Consider the following 24,010-nt stretch of genomic DNA (forward strand, 5'->3'; position numbering starts at 1 on the left):
GACAGGCAACAGACTCAGGGACAGCTCCCCCCACAACTTCCACAGTGTTTGGAGGACCAAACACTGAAACCCACAAGAAGATGAGTTGACACATCTACTACATATGTCATATGCCTAGATCCGGCTCCTGCCTATCCTTTGGTGGGTGGTTCAGTTTCTGGGAATCCCGAAGAGTCCTGGACAGCTGACTTAGTTGGTCTTCCTGTTGAGTCTTTGTTGTCCTCAGGTCCTTCAATCCTTCCTGAAATGCTTTCAAAAAGTTCCCAGAGCTCCATCTACTGTTTGGCTGTGAGTTTCTCTCTCTGTACCTCTTTCCATTGACTTCAGGGTGGAGTCTCCGAGGACCGTTATGTTAGGTTCTGGTCTTCAAACATAACAGAGTATCATTCATAGTGTCAGGGATCGGTGCTTGCCCACAGCTTGAGTCGCAAGTTAGTCCCTTTATTTGTTGGCTATTTCCTCAGTTTCTGTGTTTGTTCCTAAATATTTTGTAGCCAGGACACATAAGTTAAAGTTTTTGTGAGTATGTTGCTGTCCTTATTTGTGCACTAGAAGTCCCGCCTGGCTACAGTAATTGGCCATTTCTGAGTCTATACTGCACTGTTAGAAGACTCAGCTATCGTAGCTCCAATGACACCCTGGACCTCACCCCATCTCAGGGCTCTGGCACATCCTAGACTTTGTCTACCCCTGAACTACCTACGCACACAAATTTCCATTCTCTCTCAAGTACTCTGCCCACACTCTTCTGGCGAGCGCCTCTCCCGATCCCATCTCTCACAAAGTCCCCTCCATCCATCCACTTTCAACATCAATTTAATTTTTTGCTTATGAAAAAGATTCAACCATTCTGCTTGTTATCTGGCCCATCTCGTTATTTGGCTTCTTTGGGTTTATGGGTTGTAGCATGGATCTCCTGCACTTTATGACAAATATGCACTTGAAAATGGTGCATGTCATTTTGAGGCAGGGTTACCTTACTCATGAGGATATTTTCTAGCTCCATCTGTTTGTCTGCAAGAGTTATGTCATTGTTCGTAGCTGAATAGTAGTTCATTGTGTATATGAACATTTTCTTTATCCATTCTTCAGTTGAGAAATTTCTATGTTGTTTCTCGTTTGTGGGTAGTGTAAACTAAGCTTGTTTGACCATATTTGAGCAAGTGTCCTTTTGGGAAGGTGGAACATTTTTTTGCATAGATGACCAGGAGTGGTATAGCTGGATCTTGAGGTAGGACTATTCCCAATATTCTGACAAATTACCAAATGGATTTCCAAGTTGGTTGAACAAATTTGCACTCCCAAAAGAAATGGAGGAGTGTTCCTTTTGCTCCACATCCTCACCAGCGAGAAGTGTTCCTTTTGGTTTGATCGTAGCACATCTGAAGGGTGTGAAGTCATTTTGAACCACATTTCCCGGATGACCAATGATTTTGAATATGTGTTTGTTTTTTTGGCCATTACAGATTTCTCTGTCTAGAATACTCTGTTTAGCACTGTAGCCAATTTTTTTAAATTTGGGGCACAAATTTGGGTTGTTGGTGGCTAACTTCTTAAGTTCTTTTTATACTTTAGATACTAGCTCTCTGTTAGATGTAGGTTTGGTGAAGATCTTTTCCTAATCTGTAGGCTGTTGTTTGTTAAACTCACCGTGTTCGTTGACTTACAGGACTTTTCAGTTTCACAAGGTTCCATTTTTAATTGTTGATCTTGGTGCCTTGGTATTCTGTTCAGGAAGGTGTCTCTTGTACCAGTGAATTCCAAGCTATTCCTCACTTTCTGATTATTATCTAATCTTAATTTTCAATGCAATGTTTATCAAAATTCTTCATAATGCACAAATTAAAAATAAAAAACAAAATAGTTAATTATTTATTTTAAGGAGACTATCATAAAAATAAAAATAACCTTACTGTGTTCTGCACCAGTTAAGAAACAGTGTAGCTGGGAAGGTACTGAGTGAAGAATGTAGTCTTCAGTGTGTGTTTGTGTGTGTGTGTGTGTGTGTGTGTGTGTGTGTGTGTTAAAGAGTAAGATACTGAAAGAGAGAGAGAGAGAGAGAGAGAGAGAGAGAGAGAGAGAGAGAGAGAGAGAGATTGAGATTCTGTGGATGAAAAACAAGGCTCCATGCACATCACATATTTACTAAACTAATGATCCATATCCCTAATCTTGGATTTATACTTATTTTTTGTTTGAATGGACCTATAGCCTTCAACACATTCTTCCTCTTTCATCTGAAGTGAGTGTCAGAAGGCCGAGTAGCTAACTCTGACTGAAACCTTGGAAGTAGAAGCTATATACTTTAGCTTCTGACTAGAGACACTAACTATTAGGAAATTTGCAGCTTTTCCTTTTCCTATAGTGACTCCAGAAGATTCATTTACAAATTACTCTGTCAGAAGCATTCTAGACATTAGTATCAAGTACAATGTGAGCTCTTTGTTACAATTAGCCACTAAAATTGAAGATATACATGTCTTTATTATCTAGCTATACTAACACTAGAGTAAACTACAACTTGTCAAAATTCAGAGATGTGGCCCCAAGTACCAATGAACACAATTATGAAACTCTCCCAGATCTGGGCTCAAGAAAGCCTGTCAAAGAGGGTATAAAAAGATTGTGTTATAGCCAGATGATCAGGGTATGTGATGAGAATTATTCTCTTATTAATGTCAGAAGCTACACTCATAAAGTCTCCCCAATAGGCTACCCAAACATGAGCTAATAAAGAATGACACCAGTGGACATATCGAACTGGATAGGGATGTGCCCACAAGTGTCAACTATCCAAAGAACTGCAGGCAGTTGAGGAAAATTGTCAGTGAGAAAGGGGTCTTCCCAGAGAAGAGAACAAAAATTCCTTGCCAAGTGTCAAACAGTCAATCCTGAGAATATATACTCAGGAAAGAGTATATAGACTGAAATGTTACATTTTGGAAGATACATGCATATTCATATATGTATAAATACATACAGTAGCAATTATTAAAAACATAAGCTATGGATTTGAAGAAAATTGATGAGAGATTTAAGGGAGGATTTTGAGGTAGGAAAGGGAAGAGGAAAATATAATTGAATTACAATCTCAAAAAAATAAGAAAATAACTCTCTTCCTTGATTAAATAACATAATATATAATTTAACAATTATGATGACATTTAATTTATATAGGATATGTGTTCTGTGCTTATGCATCTTTTAAATGACAAGCTATGTGTGAAGATGACCAAATCAGAATCATATTTAAACTGTTTGTTAAAGGACAATTATAAATACTAGAATTTTAAAAACTGATTTTCAAGTTCATTTAATTACATTACCTTGACCTAGACTTTCTTTAAGCTTCATAAATTATTTTCTATGGCACAGTACTATAAAACAGAATTAATACAATAGATGAAAAACACAAGATTTTCACACCCTGGAGTTACAGTCTATGATTATGGCAATATTTGGTAGGCATCAGTTTATAAACCATATTCATTTGACAGAATAGTAGTGGTAGGTTCTCTCCTAGAGCCTGTAGCCTAGGAGAAGAAGGACACAGGTTTTTGGTCCTTCTTACATTCTACCTGTGGGTTTTAACTTGTGAAGCTTCACTTACATACCAACCAAAAGCATATAGTATTTACGTCCATGCCTTTGTGTCACTGTCATGTTATAATCTAATGAGGGCAGTTATCATAGATTGAAAGATTTACAGCTAGACATCCATTTCATGTTTTCTCTCCCTTATGAGAAGAGATAAATCTTTAGATTTTCAGATATGTATTGCTCCTCGATTCAGGAATAATAAAATGTTATGAGGTTAAGAAACTAATATGGGGCTATGGAGGCATGATTTACATGACAATAAAGAAGGAAAACAATTGTGTGTGTATTTTTTGTGTTTCCTTTTATTTAAATTACACATCTATGGCCTGATTGAGAGAGAGAGAGAGAGAGAGAGAGAGAGACAGAGACAGAGAGAGACAGAGACAGAGAGACAGAGACAGAGAGGGAGACAGAGAGAGAGAGAGAGAGAGAGAGAATATTAGTGTAGACTTGGGAGGATGAAGATGTGGTAAAGATTTGGGAGGAGTTGGTAAAGAGAAACAATGAAATATGTGTTATGAAAATCATTGTTTTTAAAAGAGTTAAAGAGTGAAATTAGAACAGGAACTGTTAAATTACAGTGGGGGACAGAAAGTCAACATAGAAAAAGAAATGTGGGGAAGAATAACTACTACAAAAAAAGGTTTTTTTTTTGTTTATTTGTTTTGTTTCTTGTTTTTTTTCCTTCTGGCCTTTACAGTTTTTTCTAAAAATATGACTGTTGGTCATTAGTCTGAAAGCATTCCCTGGTACACGTGTAGATTAGATTTTGTTCTATTTGCCACAATTTTCATTTTGACTTTTGCTTTTGACAATTTGAGTATTATATGCTACCAAGAGTGTCACATCTGTTTTATTTTAATAGTCATTGAATATTCTGGTCATGAATATCTTTCTACCAAGCTATGAGAGATTTTCAACAATTACTTCATTGATTATGTTTCCTGTGATTCTGTTCTCCTTCTGGAACATTCAAAATACTAAATTGACTCATTTAATGCTGTTCAATGGTTTTTATGGTTTGTATTTTTCTTTAGAATTATTGTTTTGATGTCTGTTTTGTTTGACTAGGCTATTTCAAAATTTCATATTTAATATTATAACATCTTTCTGCTCCTGGACATAGTTTTTTGTTGAAACTCTCAACTATGTTCTGCATGAAGTACACATAGGAGGCTGTCTTAGTTCAGGTTTCCATTGCTTTGAAGAGATACCATGACCAAAGCAACACTTATAAAAGGAAAACATTTATTTGGGGTTGACTTACAGTTTCAGACATTCAGTCCATTATTACTAAGGCAAGAAACATGGTAGCCTTTAGGCAGACATGATACTAGAAAAGGAGCCGATAGCTCTACATCTTGACGTGACAGCAACAGAAGCAGACTGTCTCACTGGTTATAGGTTAAGCATAGGAGGCCTGAAAGCCCACATCCAAAATGATGTACTTCCTCCAGTAATGCCAATACCTACTCCAAGAGGTGACATCTCCTAAATGTGCCACAGCTTATGGATCAACAATGGTTTTGTCACCTGCAGATAGATTTTGAGATAGTCTGTTTGTAATTCTGGGAAATTTTCAGAGGAGATATATATGTATATATATATATATATATATATATATATATATATATATATATATATAGAGAGAGAGAGAGAGAGGACAGTGTAGGTTATTGCTTGGTACTTGGTTACTTGGTTGCTACTGGTCATAGTTCATCAAGTAGTAATGTGCAAAGAAAGGAGAAGAAGAAAAAATAGATATTTTGATGGCAAAGATCAAACTTGCTTAAGGAAGTCAATATCGCTAATCAGCAGGAAGTAGACTAATGATAATATTGCTCCTATTCCATGTCTCATTTTTCCTCTCCAATCTAATATTAGGGGGTTGAAAAGGTGGAAAATGGACAGACAAAGGTGGAAGAAAGAAGAACCTACAAAGTAGCCAAAGTCCTGATACAAGTATCAGTATACCTAACCATCAGAAATGACATCTCCAGAAGCACAGGACAGCTACAACTTATTCCTGCTCACTTTGAAGAAAGATCTAAACCTTACAATGAAACTGTTCCCTGAATTGAAACTGTGGCAATAATAACACTGATAAGAACATGAGAGAATTAAAATATGACCACCATTTTGACTCAGAATAAATATCCTATAATTTTCAGTTATTTAAAATAGGTGTAACTCAACTAAGAATTGAAATTTTCACTGAAGAGACTATGGTGATATAAGATTAGATTTCACACTTATACACCACAGAATAACATCTTAGAAAGCTTCATATTTTATGGCTTGCTTCTTCTTCATTATGACTGTTTCCCCTGCGGCTACTTGTTCTTATCTTTCCTACCGCATTCATATCAATCGATAAACTGATTATTTTAAATTAGTTATTGCTTTTATTCTTGTACTCTGATCAAGAAAAAACAGTACAGAAGTCAACATTGCACTCTAAATGTATTATCCTCTAACACACTGATGGGAAAAGGTTGTGTTTGCTATTATATTATGAGTGACTTATCATAGAAGTCTTCAAATGACTTTTATGAAATTAGTTTCTAAGAAACTGAATATGCCTAAACCACAGTATACACAAATCTTAATTTCTTTGCAATGCTGTGAAAGGAATTATCATAACTAAAGAACCTACATCAATATCATACTCACAAGAGATATATTTATTCAAAATCATTAGAAGTCTGGGAGGTGATTCAGTGGTTGAGTACCTGCTTAACATGTGAGGCTCTTTCTTCAATCATCAACACTATAAAAATGAATAACGTAGTAAAGAAGAGTTACTTTTATTTGCATTTTTAAGAATTCATTTCCTGTTTTCTTGAAACACCATTTATATTTACAATGCAACTAAATAATTTAAATATTTCTTCTTAATAAAATATTTCAAAATGCTGAAGAGATATTCACTATGTAAAGTGTTTGCACAGCAAACATGCAGATATGAGTTTGGAATCCTTTAGTGCAGAATTCTATCAGACCTTCATAGAAGACCTCATACCAATATTGTCCAAACTATTCCACAAAAGAGAAACAGATGGAGCACTACCAAATTCCTTCTACAAAGCCACAATTACTCTTATACTTAAACCACACAAAGACCCAACAGAAAAAGAGAACTTCAGATCAGTTTCCCTTATCAATATCAATGCAAAAATACTCAATAAAATTCTTACAAACTGAATCCAAGAACACATCAAGATGATCGTCCATCATGATCACATAGGATCTTCCAAGGGATGCAGGAATGGTACAATATATGGAAACCCATCAACATAATTTACTACATCAACAAATTAAAGATAAAAACCACATGATCATTTCATTAGATGATGAGAAAGCATTTGACAAAATTCAACACCCCTTCATGATAAAAGTCCTGGAAAGATCAGGAATTCAAGGCTCATACCTAAACATAGCAAAAGCCATATACAGCAAAACAGTAGCTAACATTAAATTAAATGGAGAGAAACTTGAAGCAATCCCATTAAAATCAGTGACTAGACCATGCTGCCCACTCTCTCCCTACTTATTCAATATAGTACTCAAAGTCCTAGCCAGAGCAATCAGACAACGAAAGGAGGTCAAAGGGATACAGATCGGAAAAGAAGAAGTCAAAATATCACTATTTGCAGATGATATGATAGAATAATTGAGTGACCCAAAAGTTGCACCTGAAAACTACTAAGCCTGAAAAACAACTTTAGCAAAGTGGCTGGGTATAGAAGAAGGGAAGAGGGACGGGATTAGGGTCTTATGAACAGGAACCTATGAAAGGGAATAACATTTGAAATGTGAATAAAGAATTATCCAATTAAAAATGTAAATAAATAAGTAAGTAAGTAAGTAAGTAAATAAATAAAAGAAGAGTTAGACAAAATGCATGCCTGTAATTCAGATACTAGAAACTGGAAGGATTTCTATAACATGCTGGTTCACCCAGCTAACCAACTTATAAGCACGAGTTTCAGAGAATTTGACTCAAAATATAAGTGATAGCAGAATACACTGAAACCCTATCTAAGGCCTCCACATGAACAGGAAGCAGCTTGATGCTCACAAACATACACTTTCTCTCTCTCTCTCTCTCTCTCTCTCTCTCTCTCTCTCTCTCTCTCTCTCTCTCTCTCTCTCTCTCTCTCTCTCACACACACACACACACACACATGCACACACACCACAAGAGGATATTTAAATGGGATTGCATGCATGAACCATAGTAATCAATTAATGTTCTTATTTTTTCTGTTATTCATTAGATTTCAAATACCAACTTAAAATCGATGAAACTTAATATAAAATGAAAGTTTTTACATAGCAACTCTTTAATGCCAAACCAATGCTACTACTCTGTGTCCTTAAATACTTCATCAGTATTTTATTTTATTTTTTTTATTATTATTATTAACTTGAGTATTTCTTATATACATTTCAAGTGTTATTCCCTTTCCCGGTTTCCAGGCAAACATCCCCCTCCCCCCCCCCTCCCCTTCCTTATGGGTGTTCCCCTCCCAACCCTCCCCCCCTTGCTTCCCTCTCCTCAACAGTCTAGTTCACTGGGGGTTCAGTCTTAGCAGGACCCAGGGCTTCCCCTTCCACTGGTGCTCTTACTAGGATATTCATTGCTACCTATGAGGTCAGAGTCCAGGGTCAGTCCATGTATAGTCTTTGGGTAGTGGCTTAGTCCCTGGAAGCTCTGTTTGGTTGGCATTGCTGTACATATGGGGTCTTGAGCTCCTTCAAGCTCTTCCAGTTCTTTCTCTGATTCCTTCAACGGGGGTCCTGTTCTCAGTTCAGTGGTTTCCTGCTGGCATACGCCTCTGTATTTGCTGTATTCTGGCTGTGTCTCTCAGGAGCGATATGCATTCACATTTTGATCATCAGTCTTGAGTTTCATTTGTTCTAGGCATCTAGGGTAATTCAAGCATTTGGGCTAATAGCCACTTATCAATGAGTACATACCATGTATGTCTTTCTGTGATTGGGTTAGCTCACTCAGGATGATATTTTCCAGTTCCAACCATTTGCCTACGAATTTCATAAAGTCATTGTTTTTGATAGCTGAGTAATATTCCATTGTGTAGATGTACCACATTTTCTGTATCCATTCCTCTATTGAAGGGCATCTGGGTTCTTTCCAGCTTCTGGCTATTATAAATAAGGCTGCGATGAACAGAGTGGAGCATGTGTCTTTTTTTTTATATGTTGGGGCATCTTTTGGGTATATGCCCAGGAGAGGTATAGCTGGATCCTCAGGCAGTTCAATGTCCAATTTTCTGAGGAACCTCCAGACTGATTTCCAGAATGGTTGTAGCAGTCTGCAAACCCACCAACAATGGAGGAGTGTTCCCCTTTCTCCACATCCTCGGCAGCATTTGCTGTCACCTGAGTTTTTGATCTTAGCCATTCTCACTGGTGTGAGGTGAAATCTCAGGGTTGTTTTGATTTGCATTTCCTTCTGACTAACGATGTTGAACATTTCTTTAGGTGTTTCTCAGCCATTCGGCATTCCTCAGCTGTGAATTCTTTGTTTAGCTCTGAACCCCATTTTTTAATAGGGTTATTTGTCTCCCTGCGGTCTAACTTCTTGAGTTCTTTGTATATTTTGGATATAAGGCCTCTATCTGTTGTAGGATTGGTAAAGATCTTTTCCCAATCTGTTGGTTGCCGTTTTGTCCTAACCACAGTGTCCTTTGCCTTACAGAAGCTTTGCAGTTTTATGAGATCCCATTTGTCGATTCTTGATCTTAGAGCATAAGCCATTGGTGTTTTGTTCAGGAAATTTTTCCAGTGCCCATGTGTTCCAAATGCTTCCTAGTTTTTCTTCTATTAGTTTGAGTGTATCTGGTTTGATGTGGAGGTCCTTTATCCACTTGGACTTAAGCTTTGTACAGGGTGATAAGCATGGATCGATCTGCATTCTTCTACATGTTGACCTCCAGTTGAACCAGCACCATTTGCTGAAAATGCTATCTTTTTTCCATTGGATGGTTTTGGCTCCTTTGTCAAAAATCAAGTGCCCATAGGTGTGTGGGTTCATTTCTGGGTATTCAATTCTGTTCCATTGGTCTATCTGTCTGTCTCTGTACCAATACCATGCAGTTTTTATCACTATTGCTCTGTAATACTGCTTGAGTTCTGGGATAGTGATTCCCCCTGAAGTCCTTTTATTGTTGAGGATAGTTTTAGCTATCCTGGGTTTTTTGTTATTCCAGATGAATTTGCAGATTGTTCTGTCTAACTCTTTGAAGAATTGGATTGGTATTTTGATGGGGATTGTATTGAATCTGTAGATCGCTTTTGGTAGAACGGCCATTTCTATTATATTAATCCTGCCAATCCATGAGCATGGGAGATCTTTCCATCTTCTGAGATCTTCTTCAATTTCTTTCTTCAGAGTCTTGAAGTTCTTATTGTACAGATCTTTCCCTTGCTTGGTTAAAGTCACACCGAGGTACTTTATATTATTTGGATCTATTATGAAGGGTGTCGTTTCCCTAATTTCTTTCTCGGCTTGTTTCTCTTTTGTGTAGAGGAAGGCTACTGATTTATTTGAGTTAATTTTATACCCAGCCACTTTGCTGAAGTTGTTTATCAGCTTTAGTAGTTCTCTGGTGGAACTTTTGGGATCACTTAAATATACTATCATATCATCTGCAAATAGTGATATTTTGACTTCTTCTTTTCCGATCTGTATCCCCTTGACCTCCTTTTGTTGTCTGATTGCTCTGGCTAGAACTTCAAGAACTATATTGAATAAGTAGGGAGAGAGTGGGCAGCCTTGTCTAGTCCCTGATTTTAGTGGGATTGCTTCAAGTTTCTCTCCATTTAGTTTAATGTTAGCCACTGGTTTGCTGTATATGGCTATTTTTTACTATGTTTAGGTATGGGCCTTGATTCCTATTCTTTCCAGGACTTTTATCATGAAGGGTGTTGAATTTTGTCAAATGCTTTTCAGCATCTAATGAAATGATCATGTGGTTTTGTTCTTTCAGTTTGTTTTATATAATGGATCACGTTGATGGTTTTCCGATATTAAACCATCCCTGCATGCCTGGGATGAAGCCTACTTGATCATGGTGGATGATTGTTTTGATGTGCTCTTGGATTTGGTTTGCCAGAATTTTATTGAGTATTTTTCCATCGATATTCATAAGGGAAATTGGTCTGAAGTTCTCTTTCTTTGTTGGGTCTTTGTGTGGTTTAGGTATAAGAGTAATTGTGGCTTCATAGAAGGAATTCGATAGTGCTCCATCTGTTTCAATTTTGTGGAATAATTTGGTTAGTATTGGCATGAGGTCTTCTATGAAGGTCTGATAGAATTCTGCACTGAACGCATCTTGAGCTGGTCTCTTTTTGATTGGGAGACTTTTAATGACTGCTTCTATTTCCTTAGGAGTTATGGGGTTGTTTAACTGGTTTATCTGTTCCTGATTTAACTTCGGTACCTGGTATCTGTCTAGGAAATTGTCCATTTCTGCAGATTTTCAAGTTTTGTTGAATATAGGCTTTTTTAGTAGGATCTGATGACTTTTTTAATTTCCTCTGATTCTGTAGTTGTGTCTCCCTTTTCATTTCTGATTTTGTTAATTTGGACACTCTCTCTGTGTCCTCTCATTAGTCTGGCTAAGGGTTTATCTATCTTGTTGATTTTCTCAAAGAACCAACTTTTGGTTCTGTTGATTCTTTCTATGGTCCTTTTTGTTTCTACTTGGTTGATTTCTGCTCTGAGTTTGATTATTTCCTGCCTTCTACTCCTCCTAGGTGTATTTGCTTCTTTTTGTTCTAGAGCTTTTAGGTGTGCTGTCAAGCTGCTGACATATGCTCTTTCCTGTTTCTTTCTGCAGGCACTCAGCGCTAGGAGTTTTCCTCTTAGCACAGCTTTCATTGTGTCCCATAAGTTCGGGTATGTTGTACCTTCATTTTCATTAAATTCTAAAAAGTTTTTAATTTCTTTCTTTATTTCTTCCTTGACCAGGTTATCATTGAGTAGAGCATTGTTCAATTTCCACGTATATGTGGGCATTCTTCCCGTATTGTTATTGAAGACCAGTTTTAGGCCGTGGTGGTCTGATAGCACGCATGGGATTATTTCTATCTTTCTGTACCTGTTGAGGCCCGTTTTTTGACCAATTATATGGTCAATTTTGGAGAAAGTACCATGAGGAGCTGAGAAGAAGGTATATCCTTTTGTTTTAGGGTAGAACGTTCTATAAATATCCGTTAAGTCCATTTGGCTCATGACTTCTCTTAGTCTGTCACGTCTCTGTTTAATTTCTGTTTCCATGATCTGTCCATTGATGAGAGTGGGGTGTTGAAATCTCCTACTATTATTGTGTGAGGTGCAATGTGTTTTGAGCTTTAGTAAGGTTTCTTTTATGTATGTAGGTGCCCTTGTATTTGGGGCATATATATTTAGGATTGAGAGTTCATCTTGGTGGATTTTTCCTTTGATGAATATGAAGTGTCCTTCCTTATCTTTTTGATGACTTTTAGTTGAAAAATGATTTTATCTGATATTAGAATGGCTACTCCAGCTTGCTTCTTCTGACCATTTGCTTGGAAAGTTGTTTTCCAGCCTTTCACCCTGAGGTAGTGTCTGTCTTTGTTTCTGAGGTGTGTTTCCTGTAGGCAGCAGAATGCAGGGTCCTCGTTGCGTATCCAGTTTGTTAATCTATGTCTTTTTATTGGGGAGTTGAGGCCATTGATGTTGAGAGATATTAAGGAATAGTGATTATTGCTTCCGGTTGTATTCATATTTGGATGTGAGGTTATGTTTGTGTGCTTTTCTTCTCTTTGTTTTGTTGCCAAGACGATTAGTTTCTTGCTTCTTTTAGGGTATAGTTTGCCTCCTTATGTTGGGCTTTACCATTTATTATCCTTTGTAGTGCTGGATTTGTAGAAAGATATTGTGTAAATTTGGTTTTGTCATGGAATATCTTGGTTTCTCCATCTATGTTGATTGAGAGTTTTGCAGGATACAGTAACCTGGGCTGGCATTTGTGTTCTCTTAGGGTGTGTATGACATCTGTCCAGGATCTTCTGGCTTTCATAGTCTCAGGTGAGAAGTCTGATGTAATTCTGATAGGGCTGCCTTTATATTTTACTTGACCTTTTCCCCTTACTGCTCTTAATATTCTTTCTTTATTTTGTGCGTTTGGTGTTTTGACTATTATGTGACGGGAGGTGTTTCTTTTCTGGTCCAATCTATTTGGAGTTCTGTAGGCTTCTTGTATGCCTATGGGTATCTCTTTTTTTACGTTAGTTAAGTTTTCTTCTATGATTTTGTTGAAGATATTTACTGGTCCTTTGACCTGGGAGTCTTCACTCTCTTCTATACCTATTATCCTTAGGTTTGATCTTCTCATTGAGTCCTGGATTTCCTGTATGTTTTGGACCAGTAGCTTTTTCCGCTTTACATTATCTTTGACAGTTGAGTCAATGATTTCTATGGAATCTTCTGCTCCTGAGATTCTCTCTTCCATCTCTTGTATTCTGTTGGTGAAGCTTGTATCTACAGCTCCTTGTCTCTTCTTTTTGGTTTTCTATATCCAGGTTGTTTCCATGTGTTCTTTCTTGATTGCTTCTATTTCCATTTTTAATTCCTTCAACTGTTTGATTGTGTTTTCCTGGAATTCTTTCAGGATTTTGTGACTCCTCTCTATGGGCTTCTACTTGTTTATTTATATTTTCCTGGAATTCTTTTTAGGAATTTTTGCGATTCTCTCTGTAGGCTTCTACTTGTTTATTTATGTTTTCCTGTGTTTCTCTAAGGGAGTTCTTCATGTCTTTCTTGAAGTCCTCCAACATCATGATCAAATATGATTTTGAAACTAGATCTTGCTTTTCTGGTGTGTTTGGATATTCCGTGTTTGCTTTGGTGGGAGAATTGGGCTCCGATGATGCCATGTAGTCTTGGTTTCTGTTGCTTGGGTTCCTGCGCTTGCCTCTTGCCATCAGATTATCTCTAGTGTTACTTTGTTCTGCTATTTCTGACAGTGGCTAGACTGTCTTATAAGCCTGTGTTTCAGGAGTGCTGTAGACCTGTTTTCCTGTTTTCTTTCAGCCAGTTATGGGGACAGAGTGCTCTGCTTTCGGGCGTGTAGTTTTTCCTCTCTACAGGTCTTCAGCTGTTCCTGTGGGCCTGTGTCTTGAGTTCACCAGGCAAGTCGTTTGTAGCAGAAAAGTTGGTCTTACCTGTGGTCCCGGGGCTCAAGTTTGCTCGCGAGGTGTTGCCTATGAGCTCTCTGAGGCCTCAGCAACCAGGAGGATCTGCGCCGCCCTTTCTGGGAGGTTCCGTGCACCACGGTTCCAGATAGCTTTTGGTGTTTTCCTCTGGGATCAGTACTGTGTGCAGCGTGCAGTCTCTTCTGGTTTCCCAGGCGTGTCCGCCTCTCTGAAGGTTTAGCTCTCCCTCCCACGGGATTTGGGTGCAGAGAACTGTTTATCTGGTCGGTCCCTTCAGGTGCGGTGTCTCAGACGCAGTGGACCTGCTGCTCCTGGGCCCTCCTCTGCGGGTACCCAGAGGCCGTATACAGTTTCCTCCTGGGCCAGGGATGTGGGCAGGGGTGGGCAGCGTTGGTGGTCTCCTCCGCTCTGCTGCCTCAGGAGTGCCCGCCCGACCAGGCGGCGAGAGCTCCCCTCCAGGGGGCCTGGAGGCATAAAGCTGCTGAGGGCAGGGATCCGCCGGCCCGGGACTCTGGCCAAACACCGGAAGTCTCATCAGTATTTTAAATTTTATTTTTGCATTTAAACTTATAACATAAAAAGTGAAAACGATTTTCTTGCCTTTTTATACTATGTAAATATTTTGTGACTATAAAATACATTTTCTCGGTTAATTTACATGTTATTTTACAGTCTGTAGAATTCTCAGTCTAAATCATCAATAGAAGCTTTCTTAACCTTGTTGTGTGTGTGTGTGTGTGTGTGTGTGTGTGTGTAAAAAAGTTCACACTTAATTGTCTTCTTTTACACCTAATATCTGAAACAGTTCTTCTCCTGAGCCTATACCTTGCTAGTTCAAGTAAATTGGTGTCCGGTAAGCTTCATAGTTCCTGCTGTTTACATGCGTCCAGCACTAGTTGGAAACACTACTGTGTTTGACTTATTATATGAATGCTAGAGACACAAACACAAGTCCTTGTGTTTATGCAGTAAGCATTTTACCCCTGAGTTATTTGCCCAACCGAAATTTAAATATTTGGAAATCATTTAAAATTATGTATTGCTTTAAAAATAAACAGAATGGAGTTCAACATGTATTGACAAAATTATTCTTTTAAGTCTTTTATACATATGAAAGGGAAGCTGAATATTGTGTTTCAGTTATGCTCTCATAGTGTCAAAATGCCTTCCATATATTTATATTTACACTCATTTACAAACTACTGTCAGCCTCAATTAGAGAAGGTTCTGTCCAGTGGCATGGTCAGTGTAGAGGCTGATGGCTGCATGAGATCCTTAAACCAAGTGATGAATGATGTCTTTTACTAAACAAAACAATTGTGTTAACTCCCCCTCCCAGATTCAAAGAGCATGACTAGAGAGGAGGTGCAAAGAATGTAAACCTGGAACATTCAGAGCATGGTTTAGGAGTCCCATCTTCCCCACATGACCCAGCCATTGCAATCAGGAACTGCTGGGGACTACAGATGCCTACACTGAGGCTGTAGAAGAATAAGCTTATCAGCAGTTAGGCATGGAAGGAGGAGGAACTAAGCATGTTCAAATCTTAACTACTGAACTACTTGCTACAGGAAATTTCAGAGAGTGAGAGTCACTGTCTTTGGTTGTATACCTTCTAGTGACCACAACAGACTCCAAAATATAGCCCAGAATTCAATGTTCATACAGATGCTGCTGATTAAACAAACTGAATGTGAAAAAAAAAAAAAAAACAGAGCCCAACAACATCATGACTCTCGGAAAGTTGATATTAGAAAGGAGGCTTGAAAGGAATGGGACGGAGATAAGGGAAGGGAGAGGAGAGAACAATCAGAATGTGTCACATATGTGTACTGCAAAAAAATAAAATCTAATAAAAATTTAAAACTGAAAAATTTGTGCTTTTTTGGTGTTGTTTTTGTTTTGTTTTGTTTTTGCTTTTTTTTTCTTTTGCGTTATAAGGATGTGCTATCAATTAATGGGACTAAAACTGAAGAAATTTACATAAATCTTTGGTCTTTCTTTTTCCCCAATGTAAGAAGAAAGGCCAATGCTAAGTAGCAGAAGGGAGACACAGCAAAGATTCTTCTAAGCACAAGAAAATGCACTTCCTACTTCCTACTTCCTAAATAATCTACTTTAGGAAGGAAATGAGCATATTTTTAGAACAAAAATATACTGATTTGACAGGAATGGCTGTTGGATCAAGCGTAGGGTGAAGGATCAGGAAAGAGACAGCTGTGAGGAGAGAAAGGTTAAGGAAGATGTCTGGAGTCTGGACATCATGCTGAATCCCATTTCCTGAACATGCAGTCTGTCACAAATGTTATATTTCTATGAAATGACAGATATAAAACATTTCTGTACTTTTATCAGAGATTGTAGGGAATAATGCCATTATGTCTTGTGAAAAATTAAATCTAATAAGTAAAATTTTTAAACTGACATAGTTTTTCTGTTCTGTTTCTAAAGCTGATTAGAAGTTCATTTGTGTTTCACCAAAAAATAGGAAAAAGGAGTAATTTTGGGGACAATTACAATAAGCCCAGAATAGCCGATAAACTTTTCAATGACTTTTACTAGAAGGAATTTACAGAACTCAGGTCACATATGATGCTAGCCTATAGAAAGTAATCTCTGCATACAAGGATGGCTCCTGAGACTTACAATGCATACAATGTCATCATCATAAAATGTCATTGTAACAAACCAGTGTCTGTGTATATAGTGTATTTATAGACAAAGAATGTCTGCCACAGGACATACATAGCAACCAGTGTGACTTCACACTTCTTGTACTGTGCAATAAAATATTGGAAATTATCTTCTACCCAAAAACATGAATTAATTCTTGTGTTGATTTCTCTTGCTTGCATTTGGCTTATAATTATATTTAAAAATTTTAACTTTCCTTCCTCTAGATTCACAATAGTTGTTTTCCATAAACCATTAGGAATGTTCATCTCCTGACAATTTTAAATATCAAAAAATCAGTATAATTACTAATATGGGGAATTATATATTGAGCATATTTATAATGAAACAAATAAAATTATATACAAATATGCTAATGTCATTGATTCCAGCTTACAAGGTCTTTCAAAAGTATTTGCATGAAAAGACATATTATGAAATATGTAATTATTCTGTGTAAACAACGTTTTAATCAGCAATATAGGCAGATGTCAGAAGCCTACCATGTGAAGATACATGATAGTGGTAGTTGGGGGGAGGTGGTGTGCCAGAATACAGACATTAGTAACTTTAAACTACTGGTAACTATATATGTCCCTTAATCTACTAAACAAGGCAACATTCATACCTGGCCCTTCTGAAGCAGTACTTATTGGAGAAAATTCAAAGAGACAGAATCAATAAAAGGATTCAAGTTCTGCATTTACTTGTCACAGCCAGGGAATCTACACAGTCATCTACAAGCCAAGCATCAGTCTTCAGGAGACAATTTCCAACATGGCATATGTTCCTTCGAGCATCCTGATTAGAGAAGATACAATGCATTCCCTGGTATCAGCAAGGCCTACTAACCAGTGTTCACGGTTGCTTGTTGTGAGGTATTCACGAGAGCACGTGGGCACTTAGCAAGGCTTTATTGGCCAGCCTGCGACTATCCTGAGTGCTTGGCACCAAGTGCAGACCCAAATCATTCTCTGGGTGACCTTATTAGCACAAAAACTACATCCTGCTTTGACATTCCTCATTTAGAAAGAACAGCTAGACAAAAGTAGAACTATAAAACCCAAAAGCAAGGGTAGTATATTTAGGGACTTTCCAAGAACTATGGACTTGGATGGATTAGGTCTTTGTTTGAGTTTTGGCAGATGTTGCTTTCTATGTACTGTGTTCCAAGACAGAAATGGTATATCCAAGAACTGAATGGCATTAGTTGTGTCAAGGTCTGGGAACCTACCAAAGTCTGGGGGCCTGCTACAATGCTACACTTAGTGTGCAAACCTTCCACTTGCAACCTTATGCCACCTAAATCAGGTAGTAAAATTTCCTATGTCATGTTGTAGATGTACAAGAACCAGCCCTGTCCCTAATTTTGACCACTATACCAGAAGTGTTTTTACTAAAGAAATAAGTGGCTTCAAAGCCTAGAAACTCACTAGGAACCATCACATAGGACCATCTTTGCATCTAGGAATTCAGTAAGGTAGTTACTCTATTTTTTCTCACAAATCAACATACATTTGATAAATCTAATGGACTATCATGCTAAAAATGCCAGATTACCTAAATCTATAAAGCATATCTTAATATTTATCAATAGCTTGATTGACAATTCTGCAATAGAGAAGATTTTAAGAACCTAGTTAAAATAATGATTAAATAATTCAGGCAGAAAGTTAACTAGAGACTAGTTAGTTCATTAAAAGCTAATTTGAACAAGGCTAAATACCAAATTCACTACTTAACTGGTATACCACATTGTCCATTCAACAATAGAGACATACATTGTAACATTTAGTTTTTAAAAATCTACACTAAACCCTGCTAGGTGCTGGCCATAGAGGTCTTTCTGTTCCTAGCCTGGTGCAACCTCCCGAGACTATGACCACAGCTAGCCTACGCACTTTCCACAAAGTGCTCTCTATGAAGATGCTCCCATTCCCACCTCAATGCCCTGACATTCCCATAAACTGGGGAAATGAGCCTTCAGGGGACCAAGGGCTTCTCCTCCTATTGATGCTAATCAATGCCATCCTCTGTTACATATGTGGCTGGAGCCATGGGCCCCTCCATGGGTACTCATTGGTTGGTGGTTTAGTCCCTTAGATCTCTAGGGAATCTGATTGGTTGATATTGTTGTTCTTCCTATGTAGGAAATTCTTCAGATGGTGGGAGCCACCCCTGGTCGGACAATTCTCTCTCTACCTGTACAATGGGACTGAATTGATCCTTTAAAAAGAGGGAAGTCCTACCATTTTTTGATTAATGAAAAAACACAGAAGACATTATGATAATTAAGTAAACCAGAGGCATAAAGTCAACCAACCATTAAATGATCTTATACATATAGAAGATATAAAATGCTTTAACTCATTGAAGCACAACATGTGTCATGAACCGTCAGTGAGAGAAAACTTTGAGTACGGGAAAGAGCAGATTCTATACGTTGGAGTGACACAATTTCCTATTCAAGCTGAATGGATTACAAAGTACTAAATATATTGTATATTTAATAAAATGTTATGAATATACCAATGAATGATAATGTTTACCTAAAACTTCTAAGTTGAACTACAAATATTCACCCCAGAAGCAAAATTAAAACATTAAGTAGAGACAATAGCAAACTAAACTTTCTGAAGAATAGTTTCATTAACTAAATTAATTATAACTATCTCCAAATATATAAGGATGTTAAATTATTAAATTGTACACTTAATTGAAGATACATTTTTGTTAGTTAAATGCATACTAATAAGAGTTTCCTTAAGAAGAAACTCCCGTTGAGTTATTTCCAATTGTTTCTAAAGTGTGATGCAGTATTCTTTCCCTGTACAGACATAATTCTTTTCATAATAATTCAAACATATACAAAGCCTATTTTAACTTTCTGTATCAATAGAAACAGTTATATTCTTGAACATTTTATTGTACTTAGAAATTGTCTACCTGTAGTTAGAGTTTTGCTCAGGAGGAAATGGCAACACTACAAAATGTTTTGCAGACACTTTTACCTCATGATAATCCTATAGCAAAGGCTGTGAGGATACCTACCACTTTAGGAGGGAGATTCCATGGTACACAGTCCATATTTCCTGAAGAGTCATGTAAGTGCAAAATGGGCTTTAGAGAGATAAAATGTGTTCCTACAATAGTAGAAATTTAGAGAAATATCAGTGAAAACAAAACAACAAAAAAGGAAAAATAGCAAGACAAGACGCTTGGATTCATTGTGATAAAAGTATAGGACTGAAGAACTAAAGGAGCAGGTTCTTCTGATAAGAAGCCATTTACATAAAGGATTTACTATTTACCATTTTTGTAAAGGATTTACTTTGCAGATTATGTTTTAAAAAAATCATAAATAGTGTCATTGCACTAATGTACTCTACATGCAGATAATTAAGGTTAAGTGGGTTCATGGGGTTTAGCCTTGCCTAATGAAAATGCTGATAATAAAAATGGAAGAGGAAACAGTTGATTTTGCTTTGGTCACAAGAGGACACAGAGAGAAGGTGGCTGGTGGGAAGGACCAGGAATGGAGAAAAAGTAGATATCTGTCATAAAGTGAAACATTGCATGGTTTTATTTTATTGCAGTCATCTAAGATGACAAATATACTGTAAAGAGAAATTCTACTGGAGTTGTAGAACTAGAGTTTCATAAACGTTACTCATTGTCAGAGTCCAGATGTGCAGGGCCGGACGTGCCTGAGGGAGAGCCAGAGATAGGACTTGCCGGACCAGCTACCAGCCCCAAGGACACTGACCATCTGTAGCCACCCCCTCCCCTTCCTTCACTCCCCAGAAGTGAGTCATCCCCCTGAGTGAGATGAGCCACCCTACCCGCGCTGCTGAGCTGCTAATAGCACGTACTCCTTGCTGATGTAATTTCGCGCCGAAAATAACTGTGCACCATTTGAATTGACCAATCATGTGTAACCGCACGAATGCCCCTAACCTCCCCTATATAAACCCCTGCGTTTGGAGGCTCGGGGTTGATTCCTCTGTCTCCTGTGTGAGATACGTATCGACCCGGGATCCCGCTAATAAAGCTACCTCTTGCTGTTACATCAAGACCGGCTACTCGTGATTCCTGGGGGCACCTCACCCCGCGATCAGAGCGAGAGACGCGGCTCCCCATTTAGGGGTACGCTCTTTCAGAGTGTTCTCTGGCCTACAGTTTTGAGAGATGTGGAGACCGAGAAATTTTTGACAATACTAAAAAGAAAAGTCTTAGTGATTCCAGAGACTGAGCGTGCATGGCTCCCGGCAAATTTTATTATCCAAAATTTTTATATAAGTAAAGTAAGCATTTCTGAGCTCGAATTTGAGCTGACCAATACAGAGCGTGAGCAAGTACTCTCCTTATTACTGGGTCCTAGAGCTTACAGGTAAAACATATGTCTGTACCTAATGTTGCCTTAAAAATGAATATAGCAGAGGTGGGGTCACTAAAGCAGAATGAATAAAAAATGTGAGCATGTATTTAAGTGGACAGAGATAGATTAAAGTGCTTATTAGGAACATTGCCCTTAAGTTGGGATACGTATTGAAGTGGTGAGATTAGTGAGCAACAAATGAGTTTCAAAAAAAGATGGAAAGAAATTTCAGAGGAATTATGAATGTTCATGTTTTGTAAGGTGTCAGAACGTGACTGGGAGGCCATAGAATTCCAATTCTGCCATATATTTACTGAGCGACTTATCTGTACCGTCTTACAAACTTCAGTCTAGCAGAGAATTCAGCAGAAAACGATGGAGGGTAACTTCCAATAAACTTCTCAGAATCCAAAGTAATTGGCATAAGCTCCTGAGGAATTGCTAACACTTTATGTGTGACAAATTGTTCATTGAATCAATTTAAGCCAGTGTCAGATCTGTCATAGACTCACACAGTAGAATTCAGGTGATATCACCTGCATTGATTTTTTTTTTTTTTTTTTTGTTTTTTGCCCATGGTTAGCCTCTGGGGAAATGGCATGGGTATTAACCAGTGTTCATAGTTCTGGGCAGGTCTCTCCTCTCTTCACCCAGCACTGAGTGATGGAATCAAAATTCAACAGTAGGAAGAAAAGATTAATGAAGACAGAAAGAAACAGTTAAGTAGTATTTGAATCCAGAACAATAGATAGAGACTGGAATTATAAAGACCCAAAAGGTACAAGTGTTTGTCCAAGAGTAACTTAAATGTAAATTAACAAAATATTCGTAGAGATCAACTAATGACTATGATTTTTAAAGTATAACATCTCACATTTCCAATTACAACTTACAAACAAAATTTTAATCTCTTTAAAGTAAAAGAAATAGTTAGGGATGCTTTAATTTAAAAAAAATCTGAAATGGCTGCATTCCCCATCCCCTACCCTTTCAAGAGCCTCTAAAAACTAGAAGGGAAAACAACCTCTTCTATTTCTGTATCAGCACCAGGGCTATAGTGACAGATTTACAAGGTGTGAAATTTTTTTCATTGTAAGCAAATACATCATTCGTTGTATTACTATTTTTTCTGACCTTTTTTTAAAATCATCTTCTTTCAAGAAAATGATTTTTAATATTAACTAAGATTCAGTGTTTTAGTTAGCTTTGGGTAAATTTGTTATGAATAGAGCAAAGTTCTGATAAAAAATAAAATCCCATTTGATCTTTGACTCCAACTGTCTTGGTTTAGGCTTGATGTTGGAAACTTAGGGTCTCTTTTATACAGCAATATACCTGAAAGTCAGAGTAACAATATATTCTTCTTCCAGTAAATGTCTCCTGCTGTCCCAGCACAGTGGGGCTTTTCATTTGTAGATTACCTCCTTATCTACAGGCAGTACTGCTAGCAAATTTGCTCACAAACAATTTAATCTTGTAATTTAAAAATATTTAAGAGTTCGAAACAAAAGTAGGCTATGACTATAGAAAACCTTTTTAATTTATTTATTAAAAAAGTAAAGTCTCATCTGAAATAAAATGGAATTGGAAGTTACATGGGACATTATGTGTAGATAGCAAACACTTCAGTGTAAGCAATGTCAGAGTCCACTAACTAAATATTTTATGTATGTATAGGGACAAAAGTAAATTAATCTAAAGCCTTTACTTCAAAGTAGATAATGTCAGAAAAAGACAATCAGCTTTAGCTATCCAGTCATCCATTGTTTCATTTGTGCTGATGAGCTTTTAACAACCCTATTGTTTGGGGCTTGTGAGATGGCTCCAGGGGTGAAGGTGCTTGCTGCCAAGCCTGGGGACATGAGTTCCATCCCCAGGACCCATATGGAAGAATGAGATAAAGGATTCCAGCAGATGTGTGCTTGGCACCCACAAAATCATATAAATGTTAGAAAAGAATTCCATTGTCTTCTAAATTTCATCTGGGATCTTAAAATGTTGTATAACAAGGTTATACAACACGATTAAAGAACATTGAAGAACACAGCTTGAACTAGCTTCTCAAAATGAGCCTTGATATTTTTTTTCTCTAAAAACCTGAACAAAAATAGATAAGAGGGCTGGTGGGAGTCGGTAATCTTTACCATTTTCTGATCATAAAAAACGGCTTGTCTCAGGATGATCTCCATTAGAACTCTAGAAAGAAGGGAAATACCTAAGCTCCAAGCTTGTTTCCAGAAACATTTCTCATAAATTATATTGGAACATTTTCCCTCCAGCTGTGACAGCAATAAAACAAGCAAGAAAAATGGACTCCACACAAAACTTTAATCATCCCCATAATTAAATGTACATTCTGATTCCTCTTAAAGTAGACATAAATTAATTTACAAAAAAGGCAAATACTCAGACTGTCAATATTTTAAATGACAATGATATTGACTTTTATAATGATTATCAATTCATTATAGGTATATTTTCAAGTATATATTAAAAATATATATTTAACTACAATTTGAATTATTTTCATATTATTTGACCATCTGGATTTTCAGATTATAAATTACACAGATTTTTCCTAAATGCTAATTAATCCAAAAATATTTTTGAATCAATGTCAGTGAATCTGGTAAATTAGTGTTTATAATTATCCTAGAAAATGTATATATTTGTCTTTAAGTCATAAGCTTAATAGTGAATTATTAGTCCCACTACAAAAGTAATATGCTAAATGTAAGTAATGTGGACTTAGTACAATACTGAATGATTATTACAATTTCATAGCTATCTAGATATAGCAAAAAAAATTATGTGGAGAATTTCCCCTTAAAATAATATTTTCATTTAGGCACAAGAAAGAGTTGCTTTAATTAACACGAAACTAAGTAAATCATACCATTCCATTAAATATAAGAATGGTTTAAAAGAATTCTTTGTTGTAATTTCTCATGGATTAATTTTTTTAAGCCATCATTATGGAGGTAATTTATATTGCCATACGCAAACAAGATTTATACTGTATCCATCTACTATATTAAAAGCTAACACTGACATAAGAGAACTCTTCTCTGAAAAGCCAGTGATGTCAATTCGGCCCTGAAGTTTCACTTCTGAACACGTCGTTGGGATGTATGTATTCCTTATGTAGTC

General features: G+C 37.1%; 1 long non-coding RNA gene across 1 annotated transcript in view; it reads right to left on the minus strand.

Moving 5' to 3' along the window:
• LOC116896780 overlaps positions 1-21,417 on the minus strand; it is a 48,209-nt gene extending 26,792 nt beyond the window's left edge. The window contains exons 1-2 of the long non-coding RNA XR_004387366.1: positions 21,373-21,417; positions 19,534-19,625 (exon numbers count right to left, since the gene is read on the minus strand). This is a non-coding gene — a long non-coding RNA (uncharacterized LOC116896780). The remainder of the gene's footprint in view (positions 1-19,533; positions 19,626-21,372) is intronic.
• Positions 21,418-24,010: the final 2,593 nt, after the last annotated feature.

This window comes from Rattus rattus, chromosome 3, assembly GCF_011064425.1.
Source record: "Rattus rattus isolate New Zealand chromosome 3, Rrattus_CSIRO_v1, whole genome shotgun sequence".
Lineage (NCBI taxonomy): Eukaryota > Metazoa > Chordata > Mammalia > Rodentia > Muridae > Rattus > Rattus rattus.